We start from the raw sequence: 11,661 nt of genomic DNA, 5'->3' as shown, positions 1-11,661 counted from the left end.
TTCCCCATGCCAGAGACCACATGCAAGTTCTTCCCTAGATACTCTCTTAAACTTCCCTTTTTCCTCGAACCCATCCCTCTGCCGCATCTGATGACACACACGGAAGCCTTTTGGAAATAATAGGTTGGTTGAAAAGTCAACATTTTCAATTTGATCCTTTGCCAGGGATAGATATACCTTTGTTCGACCTCACATTTGACTAGGTGATCTTAATAGGTCTTTGAAAAAGGTGTTGAACAACAGGCCTCTCTCTAGCTATTTGGGGCATAAATCAGATGACCCTATCATTGACCTTTCAAATGGAGAGGCCAGTGAGCATGTACAATAGGACCGCATCAAGGTCTGGCTCATATACAAGGAAGCCAGGTATAGAAGCACGGAGGCCTGCATCCCCGGACTCACTGCTTGCACAGTGGCTAAACCTTGCTGGAGCTCAGTTTTTCCTGAAAAGCCTTGCAAGGAGCAACCAATGCAAAGGAATCCTCTAGTTCCTTGCAATGCCCTCTTCTTGAGTTACTGGCTTTGTCAGTACACACTCTCCAGGACAACGGGTATCCTCAACAATGGTTGCCCGGTAAAGGAATCCACGTTGGTGGCCAGAATGGCTCGGCACTGGGACCACTGCTGTGCTTAGTCACCAGGCTGTCAACCACATGGGGGATGCAAATGGGGGGAACCCAGAGCTGCCCACCACCTACGCTCCCGGCAGCGAGTTTCCTTGGAAACCTGATAGGCACACCAGAAGGGAGCATAAACAGTCCTGAGCCCAGTACCACCTGCACAACCTCCTGATTGGGGGTTCCTTCAATTATCCCTCGGAAATAATGTGCGGTTAAAAACAAGAAATGAGCATGTTGCTCTTGTTTTTGTCTTATCAGAACTTTAAGGAGGGAAACAAATTCCATCAAGAGCATTACATAAAAATAAAACGATTTTAATAAAAAGTCCTTTAATCTAATTAAAGAAGGCACAAAAGGTCAATTTAGATTAATTCACTGCATAACCTTTCCATTCGCCGCGAAATTCTTGGAATGCCAGTGCAGATTGAGCTGCCCTGTTTTCTGCGTTTTACTATAATGTCGTGTCCTTTATAAAACCGGAATTTTCATCTACATATAAACGTGTAACAATTAGAATAATAGCTAATACTTATTAGTGTGTATTATACAGCAATCAGTTTCCCGAGTACTTTATATATAATAACAGATTCAGTTAGTAGCACGGGCAACACCCTCATCTCACAGTGGGGAAACTGAGGAAGGTTCTGTAGCTCACCCAGTAGATGAGGAGAATAAGACTCAGAGAGATTAAATCCCATGGTTAAAGTGAGCCACAGAGCCAGATCCAAGCTCAGGCCTGCCTCACCCTAAGGACCCCTCTGTTTACCTCTACACCTCGGCGGGCCACTTCTGTTATCTCAGCATCACACTGCAGGGAAGGAATCTCCCCTAAAACCATCAGAGGGAACGTGGCTCAGCTGACAACTTCTTTCCAGACTCCTAACCCCCAGAACTGTGAGATAATGAGTTCCTTTTGTGTTTAAGCCATCCAGTTCTTGGTACATTATTAGGGAAGTCCTAGACAACTAATACAACTACTATGTATATTTATATGCGGTTATCATATGTCAGGCGCTGGACTGGGCTACGGATAGAACAAAGGCTAAGACACAGATCTTACCATCAAGCACTGATGACAGATATTTAATCAACAATTACACAAATAAATATTCATGGTGGTGAGATCCACAGGAGGGTTTTCTGGCATGGGGAAACTGAGGTACGACTTCTTCCGGGGGTCAGGAAAGGTTTTCATGAAGAAAGGAAACTAGAGGGCCTCCGGAGTGGCGGAGGGGGTTAGATGAGCATGGACAAATAGTCCAGGCAGAAGGAACAGCTTGAGAAGACATGAATGTGACAACAGAAAGAAGGGGTCATAGAAGAGGCTGAGGAGAGAGAGCACTGGGGCCTAATTATGCTAATAAAGGTCAGTCTTCCCCTCCCAAGTTCTTTGTCTGATTCCCACCTCCCTCCCCAGCTGAACACAGGTCCCGAAGGTCTGCACCGTGACCCAGCAGTCTCAGCGGGAAGAGTAGATAAGTTATCTGAATTTTTTATTTCTTTTTTTTTTTTTTTGTATTTTTCCGAAGTTGGAAACAAGGAGGCAGTCAGACAGACTCCCGCATGCGCCTGACCGGGATCCACCCAGCACACCCACCAGGGGGCGATGCTCTGCCCATCTTGGGGCGTCGCTCTGCCGCAACCAGAACCATTCTAGCGCCTGAGGCAGAGGCCACAGAGCCATCCCCAGCGCCCGGGGCCATCTTTGCTCCAATGGAGCCTCGGCTGCGGGAGGGGAAGAGAGAGACAGAGAGGAAGGAGAGGGGGAGGGGTGGAGAAGCAGATGGGTGCTTCTCCTGTGTGCCCTGGCTGGGAATTGAACCCGGGACTCCTGCACGCCAGGCCAACGCTCTACCACTGAGCCAACCAGCCAGGGCCACTCATCTGAATTTGAACTTGGCTGCTCAGAGGCCACCAGCACCCACCTTGTTCCCATCACAGTCATAGGGGCACCAGCTGAGAAGACTGGCTGCCACTTGCTTTGGGTGTAGCCACCATTTACCCAAACTCAAGGGTCTTGAGAAGGTCCCCTTAGTTACAGTCAAATGATCTGTAACTTCAGCTAGACAGGTCTTTTTTCAATTTCTTAGGTTTCATGACTATGAGCTCTATTATATGACAAAAGAAGCGCCCTGGTACAATATGAAAGGAAATGATTTATTATCCCCATCGGTGAAGTCATGGACGCTGTCCGGACCCAGTGTGCAGGCCCTGGGGTTGCATACACTGGAGTTCAAATCTCAGTTCTTTCACTTACATCCTAACCTTCAGCCAGGGCTTCCACGGGCAAGGTGGAGAGGGGGAAAAAAAAATTGTCTGCTTCAAATTAAAGTCCTTGTGAAGATGAAATAAGAGTCACTCAGCAGAGTATCTGGTCCTTAGTAAACACACAGTTGATGTCAACTAGTATTACTGTTGTTAACGTTAGCATGGTAATTGCACGAGGGAAAGGGGGTGGGGAGGAAGAAGAACATAAAGGAGGATTAAATGGAGACAGAAGGAGACTTGACTTGGGGTGGTGAACACACAATACAATATAGAAATGATGTGTCATAAAATTATATACCTGAAACCAGTATAATTTTGTTAACCAATGTCACCCCCAATACATTCTGTTAAAAAACATTGTTATTGTCACAGTAAAGCCTGCTACGGTTAGGAGCATGCTTTTAGACCAAGGGTCCCCAAACTTTTTACACAGGGGGCCAGTTCACTGTCCCTGAGACCATTGGAGGGCCGGACTATAAAAAAAACTATGAACAAATCCCTATGCACACTGCACATATCTTATTTTAAAGTAAAAAACAAAATGGGAACAAATACAATATTTAAAATAAAGAACAAGTAAATGTAAATCAACAAACTGACCGGTATTTCAATGGGAACTATGCTCCTCTCACTGACCACCAATGAAAGAGGTGCCCCTTCCGAAGTGCAGAGGGGGCCGGATAAATGGCCTCAGGGGGCCACATCCGGTGGCCCCGGGGCTATAGTTTGGAAACCCCTGTTTTAGACTTTTATGTGACTTAAGAACTTCAACATATTCTTTGCAATCAAGACCAAGCTCGGGTAGGTGATTAGCGGCTGTGTTGTTAATTAACTCCCCCTAGTAAAGAGGCACCTCGGAGAACTCTGCACTTAGACAGCTGATTGCCATACAATGAGCTCTATTATGCCAAGCCTCCAGTTGGGGCCCCTCTGCTTTGCGCTCGGAGAAACGCACTCGGAGAAAACAGACGTTAGAGAGCGAAGGGATCACCACTTCTCTCCTTTTTAATTAGAAAGCACTAAGAAGATGAAGATGTGTAATAAGGCTCTGCAGTAGTTAAATGTGATTCCAGCAATGTGTGCCTGGGGACTCCCTCCACCCTCTCTCCTCCACACAATGGGGCCCCGTCAAGAAGGGGCGTGTCAGAGACCCAGCTGCGCTCGGGGCGGAGTCCAGCTCAGCCACTCCCTAGCTGTGGGGCGTTTTCAGGGTGCTTAACCTTTACTGAACCTCCTTTCCGTTTCCTCACCCATAGAAAGCTTGTAAATAAAACCTGCATCTCAGCATAGCTGTAAGGGTCAAAGAGAAGGGTCACGTGATCAATGATGCCCAGGCCACCAAATGTTGAGAATTTATCACATCCCTGCATCCTATAGGCACCCCATTCATTCACCTTTGGGGGGAAATCAAGCATGAAGTATACAGATGCTTTCATGTGTGAGATCATGGGTCAGAAGTTTGGGTGGGATGTCAGATGACAACTTCCTTGTTTTCTGAACTGCAGATTAAACCTCCCAAGTCAAACCGGCTGAGTGGCATCAGGAATAAGAACGTGTAGAGAGAGGGGGACACTGTCGCTCTGAACAGTAAAGGTCTATAATCTAGATCTATACAGCAGGGCTGGTGTCCTGGAGATATGCCCAGTCCAGTGACACTCATGCAACAAGTAAAGAGTCATACGCAATATGGTGGCCGCTATAGTACGGAGGCCCAGAGAGAAAGGCGCATTTCAGATGGCTCAGGGGGAAATTCAGGGAAGAGTCTCCTCACAGGTATTGGATGAGTTGAGGTTTACCAGTCCAACAAGATTGGGAAAGGCTTCAGGCACGGTGGTCATTCTGTCCACAGGTGGGAGGCCACCCCTGAGAAATGTATAAATGTTGGAGGGATGGCCGTGGGTGTCCTTACTCAGGTCATGACCTTCAGGGCTCCCGGCGAATGTTCGGGATGGTTTAGCACCAAGGTGTGTGTTTCTACCTCCCACTGTGACATCAGTTCCTTTTCCCCTCTGTTGCCTACTTGCCTGTGAGCATCCCGTGGAAACAGAAAGAAGTGTCAGGTAGTAAAATCACAACAGAGTCGGTGTCCCAGACCCCGTCACTGCGGGTTGAGAACCATAACCAGGAATACTGACCTGGTGTCTCTTTGGCCACCAGTGTGAAATGATAGCTGTCATCTGACCTGGGTGGCCCACAGGGTTAGGACAGCAGTACTTCCAGCAGAAAGCATGGCTCTTCCACCACGATGGCACATCCTCTCTGCCAGGAAACCCTGAGCTTCGACCGCCACATAACTGGTCGTGGACAAGCTTCATCTCTTTCGGTGAGCAGTGCTTGTCCCCCCACGCGTGTTCCTTCAGTCCTCACAGCTGCTCCCACGGTGGACACGATCGCCAGGCTCCCAGGTCACCCTCACCGATGTGTGCCGTACGGTGGCACGAGCCCACTGACCCGAGCGGACTGACTTCTTGCACACACACTTATGCATTTAATTTGTCACTCATGTCCTTCTTTATGTTGGGATAATAAAGATGCCCACAAGAGGATTGTTGGGAAGACAAAATGAGCTAACACATATGAAGTATTTAGAACAGTGGTTCTCAACCTTTCTAATGCCGTGACCCCGCAATACAGTTCCTCATGTTGCGGTGACCCCAAACCAAAAAATAATTTTGGTGGCTACTCCATAACTGTAATTTTGCTACAGTTATGATTCGGAATGTAAATACCTGATATGCATTATGTATTTTCCGATGGCTTTAGGCGACCCCGCCAGGGTCGCGACCCACAGGTTGAGAACCGCTGATTTAGAAGAATGTCGGGCTTATCTGGAAGTGTCTAGAATATTCCTTGTTGGTATTATAACTATCAGTCTCCTTTTGTCCTCTGGCCGGCTGAAAATAATTGAATAACACCGAACAAAGCAGTGAGTAACTACAAAAAAAATTTTAAAAATTAAAAAAAAAAAGTATATACATATGTGTGTGTGTGTGTGTGTGTGTGTGTGTGTGTGTGTAAGAACATAAACTCCTGAAAGACAGTCTGTCTAGTGAGACCAGGGGCTGATTAGCACTTCAGAGAATCGAAGGTGACACCATTCAAGTTTCCTGTAGAAACACCAATCGTGCTTTGAAGACGGTGACGGTCCTATCTCCCTCGCCCTTTCCAGAATGCACTGTCCCTGCAGAACTTCTTAGAGACCAGACGCTCTGCGATCATAAAACACTGTGGCACCAATCATGGCTGGAACCCAGGAGGTCACCGTCAATGTGACACCCAGTATTAAGTGAGCGAGGCAGGGAGGAGGCCGCAAACTGTGTCCAAATAATGGGTTCAGCCGAAATGGAAACCACGTGATGAGAAAGATTACAGTGGTGCTGAAGTTGAGCCGTGTAAAAAAGAGAAAGAGGGTTTTACTGACGATGAGGCGAAGGATTGGCTGCTGTGGGGAAAGCAGCAGACACGTCTAAGTGGGAACTGAACCTTATCAGAGGCATTTGTGGGAGTGTTCAAGGGCGAGGCCGCAGACATCCTAGGCCGCAAACCGGGGGAACCCGAAGCGGAGTTCAGGTGAACAGAGCAAAGCCCAGGGGAGACCAAGCTAGCGGCAGCGGTGGACTCACAGGTGAGGCTCAAGGGCGAGGGGCTGGAGCTACATCAGCAGAGAAAGCCAGTCCTGAAAAACAGCAGAGGGTACAATGGAGACGAAGGAGGGTGCCTTTAAGCATCTGTGAAAGGAAGGTGTGCGGTGAGAAGGAGGCTTTCTCAAAACAAATGGCGTGAACAGAACGCCCTGAGAAGTAATGGCTCCCTTCACCCATATTTCCTGAGTGCCCGTGATGGGTCACATGCTGATGTATCGTTGGACCTGGACAGACTAAACCACCAGGATACCAGCCACCATGATCACCATCACTGTCCTCCAGTATTGGCCATTTCCAGAGATACCCAGTGGAAAGTGTCTACTTTCCAACTGGTTTGACAGAAGATGGTTGATCTGATCTTCCCAACAGCCGCCACCTGGGGTAGAAGGGCAGATAGTATTATTTTAATTTCTCACACCAGGAAGCGCAAGCCCCGGGCAATGAAGTGACCGGCCCATTTGGCACAGAGGCCAGATGCACAGTGGGGCCGGGGACCCAGTCTCCTGGCCCCTGCGCTGCCCTGTAACAGCTACCATTTGTGTAGATTACACCCAGGGCGTTTCCTGTGATACTTACAAATCCATATTGCTATTTTTTTTCTTCTAGAATATTATCCTTTTAAGAGGCCTGAGGCATTTTACACATTTTAAATTCTGATTCATTCAGTCCTTCTTGGGAGATAGAGAATGACACACAATTCCCAAGTGATAGAAGTCTAATGGAGAAACAGAGATACAGCGATTCACATTTCCTTATTAAAAAAAAACAAAAACCCAAAACCCCTCTGACCTCCTCGTAGAAAAGTAAATGTAAATTAGTAATGAAACGAGGTTAGAACTAATAATGAAGTCTGAGCATAATGAGAGCCCTGGGAAGAACTAAAACATTTGTATTCAGAGCCATGTGTCAGAAAGGTCTCAAGGCCAAGAGCGTGAAAGTGAGGTCTGACCCCCAGGGCCGTCCAATAAACAGGATCGTAATAATGTCAGGGTTGGACGAAATTCTGGAAAATCTGCCTTCACAACGTGGCCAGTTGGGTTTTCTCCCATTTCTATAATTGCATTTTTCATGCCACTGGGGATCAATTAACTGATGTGGTTTGTCAGAGACTTGTGTTTTCAGGGTTTTCCGGTTGTAACTTGTCTTCCTAAATAGATGTGTTTGCTTTCACAGGTTTGGTCTGTACTTTCTAAGAAGAACTAGATCTGTTTCAGAAAAGGAACTGATAGGAGCAGAAATATAAAATTCCTTCTTTTTCTAAAAATTCGTATCTATGATAGCCTGACCTGTGGTGGCGCAGTGGATAGACCGTCAACCTGGAACACTGAGGTCGCTGGTTCAAAACCCTGGGCTTGCCTGGTCAAGGCACATACGAGAAGCAACTACTATGAGTTGGTACTTCCTGCTCCTCCTCCATTTTCTTTCCTCTCTCTAAAATCAATCAATAAAAATAATCTTAAAAAGTTCTCTCTATGGCTGACTTCACTATTTCTCCAGCACAGTAGCTGTCTGGACCGTTACTTCCCATCCTCTCCTCCTTCCTTCCCCGTCTCTCCTCCTTCCTTCCCCGTCTCTCCTCCGGGACTCCTGGCTTCTGTCTCGTGCCCCTCCATGGCAGGATGGTCTCCTGTGTTAACTGCCCCCATCCATTCTCCCCCCAGTCATGAGGGAGGTAGTTCTAAATGCAGCTCTCATTGTGTCATTTATTTCCCTAAAATATCTCCCTGGTTCCTTATTGTCTTTAGGATAAATCTCAGACCCCTCAGATGGGCACACAGGGTCCTCCCATTTCTCACACTGCCTTCACCACCAGTCCAAGTGCTTCCACATCATTGTATGTGTCAAGTGGTCTGAGTGGCGCACACTTTGCTTTCTCCCTATTTTCTTCGGCCGATGAACTTCTACACACATCCATGTATGTGATACCCCACCTATTTGTTCCTTACTTCTCTATCTCTTCCTCACCACACTAAGTGTGAATTTCCTATTTCCTTATCTATTTCTTCTCCTAGAGGACCACTGTCCAATATAACATGTGCCCCGTGTATAACTTAAAATGATCTAATAGCCACATTTTAAAAAAGTAAAAAATAGAACTTCACATATTTTTAATAACATATTTTAGTAATATTTGAATCTATTTTAACAAAATATCCAAAGTATTATGATTTCAACATGTACTAAATAAACACATTATTAATGGCGCATTATACATTCCACTCTTCTTTTTATAGGAAGTCTTAGAAATACAGTGTGTGTTCTACACCAACAGCACAGCCAATACAGGTACTAAATTTTCATCGGAAACACTTTATCTCTATTTATATTCCATAACAGGTCAAAAAGGAAACTCGCTTTCTCAAGTCGTTCCAACCATACTTAAAAGTGTTCCAGTAATAGAAGTATTGATTTTTCAATGAAAGTTTATTGAAATTAGAGACAACTATAAATTCAGTCTCTTGGCTGCATTTCAAGTGCTCACTATCCACAGGTGGGCAATGGCTGAGGATTAGGCAGCACGGGTCTCGGCAGTAAGGTCCTGGAGGGCAGGTGGCCCATTACATTTGCACAACTCCAGGGGGCACCCTGTCACTGCGTTTTGTCCTGTAAAGGGACAGCCTCAGGGTGTAAACAGTCTCTCTCTCTCTCTCTCTCTCTCTCTCTCTCTCTCTCTCTCTCTCTCTCTCTCACACACACACACACACACACACCCCTCCAATCCTCCAGAACCCAGGACATAGTCCGGCACACAGCAGGTGCTCCACACGTTTAAACAAAGGGATAGCTGGGAACGTGGGTCAGTGGTGAGAGCCAAAGACATGAGTTTAAACTGATTTCAACTGGACTCTGCACTTTTCGATAAAGATGTGTGAATATAAAGAGGCTTCCAGATTCTCCTGAGTGACAAGAGATTTCAAAGAGTGGGATTAACGAGATCAAAAATCTTTTAGGTGACTTTCTTCCTGGAAAGTTTGCCTAATTTTTTTTTTTTTCATTTTTCCAAAGCTGGAAACGGGGAGGCAGTCAGACAGACTCCCGCATGCGCCCGACCGGGATCCACCCGGCACGCCCACCAGGGGGCAATGCTCTGCCCCTCCAGGGCATTGCTCTGTTGCATCCAGAGCCATTCTAGTGCCTGAGGCAGAGGCCACAGAGCCATCCCCAGCGCCCGGGCCATCCTTGCTCCAATGGAGCCTCAGCTGCAGGAGGGGAAGAAAGAGACAGAGAGGAAGGAGAGGGGGAGGGGTGGAGAAGTAGATGGGTGCTTCTCCTGTGTGCCCTGGCCGGGAATCGAACCCGGGACTCCTGCACGCCAGGCCGACACTCTACCACTGAGCCAACCGGCCAGGGCCAAAGTTTGCCTAATTTTTAAGACCTCCGTGATTCCGGATCCCACCCAGACCTCAATACCGTACTGTCAGATTAAAAGAAGGGGGGAGGATTCTCAGTGGCAGGTTGGTTCCAACAGTTTGAAAAGCGTTCCAGAAATGTGACAAGGTTTTTACAGTGTCTCTGGGAAGAGGAAGAGCTTTGAGAAATTCTGTAATGAGCTTAAAAAGGAAGGATTTGAACATCTAATTGTGTTTGGCCTAGATAGGGTTATGTTAGAATGTCACAGAGACAGGCGGCAAAGCCAGGCCTCCTTGACCTTATCATCCCTTCTATGAGGAGAGGTGCTGCGCGTTGTGAGAACAGTGCAGCTGGGCAATCAGGAGACAAAGGGCAAGGTGTGGTGGGCGAGGGGGAGGAGTGTGGTAGGGACAGGAGCCCTGGAAAAATAGCACATGTGCAGCAGAAAGGGCTGTGGCCACACGGATAATTATTGGGAACAACATGGTTATAAATAGCTACCCTGCCTGACCAGGCGGTGGCGCAGTGGATATAGCATCGGACTCGAATGCCCAGGACCCAGGTTCGAGACCCAGAGGTTGCCAGCTTGAGCGCAGGCTCATCTGGCTTGAGCAAAAAAGCTCACCAGCTTGAGCCCAAGGTTGCTGGCTCTAGCAAGGGGTAATTTGGTCTGCTGAAGGCCCGTGGTCAAGGCACATATGAGAAAGCAATCAATGAACAACTAAGGTGTTGCACCGCGCAACGAAAAACTAATGATTGATGCTTCTCATCTCTCCGTTCCTGTCTGTCCCTTTCTATCCCTCTCTCTGACTCTCTCTCTGTCTCTGAAAAAAAATAAAATAAATTAAATTAAATAGCTACCCTTTCAGCCGGATGGGCCCAGAGATGCTTCTGGAAGTAATATTGCCATCGCAGCCCAAGGAGAACGAACCCCAAGTTCACTCCTAACATACTGGTTGGCAATGCTGGGACTGGGGAAACTACATTTGGGAAATGCCCTCCGACAGGTGAATCTGAGAAGTGTGTAGTCAACCTGAGTGTTGAGGTCCATTCCCCATGTTCCACACCAACACAGGGCCCATGAAGTTCCACGTGCCGGACACGTGGGCCAGGAGGAGTTCCGCGGACTGAGAGACGGACGTTGCTTCCAAGCCGCGTGCCCCATTATGATGTCTGATGCCACTTCCAGACTTACTAACAAGAATGTGCCTGACTGGCACAGAGATCTGGCACGAGTGTGGGAAAACATCCCCGCCGTGTGGTGTGGTGACAAAGTGGATGTTAAGGACAGGAAAGTGAAGGCCAAATCAATCATCTTCCACCAAAAGCGGAATCTTCGGGAGTACCACAATAATCCTGACAAAAGTAACTACACCTTCGAAAGCCCTTCCTCCGGCTTGCTAGAAAACCAGCTGGAGACCCTTATTTGGAGTCTGTCGCCACGCCTGCTCCTGCCTCGACTGAGGTCGTCACGGCCCGGCTTGGGCAGCACGGAATGAACACCATCTAGAGGTTGCCCAGACCACCGCTCTCCCAGACAAGGATGCTGGCCCGTGAGCCAGGGAAGCCGGGGCCCCACGTCAGAAGTCTGGGTTCACAGGCAGCTGTCCTGCAGTGTCGGTGGGACAGCGCGTTTGCCACTTTAACACACAGCTACGTGGAAACCGCTTGAGCTTTGCGATCCTGAAAGAGATGAATGGGCTTCGGAGTGAATGTGGCAGTTCAAAAAACACCTTCATTTTCCGGACATGCATATTGAGCTGTTTTGGAATGCGGCT

At 47.6% G+C, this 11,661-nt stretch overlaps 1 pseudogene; it reads left to right on the top strand.

Annotated features, from left to right (window-relative positions):
* The first annotated feature begins 6,127 nt into the window (after positions 1–6,127).
* On the top strand, positions 6,128–11,440 carry LOC136384450 (GTP-binding nuclear protein Ran-like; annotated as a pseudogene).
* The last annotated feature ends 221 nt before the right edge of the window (positions 11,441–11,661 follow it).

This window comes from Saccopteryx leptura, chromosome 13, assembly GCF_036850995.1.
Source record: "Saccopteryx leptura isolate mSacLep1 chromosome 13, mSacLep1_pri_phased_curated, whole genome shotgun sequence".
Lineage (NCBI taxonomy): Eukaryota > Metazoa > Chordata > Mammalia > Chiroptera > Emballonuridae > Saccopteryx > Saccopteryx leptura.
The sequence above is the reverse complement of the archived record's forward strand: the minus strand, read 5'-3'. Positions and strand labels throughout refer to the sequence as shown.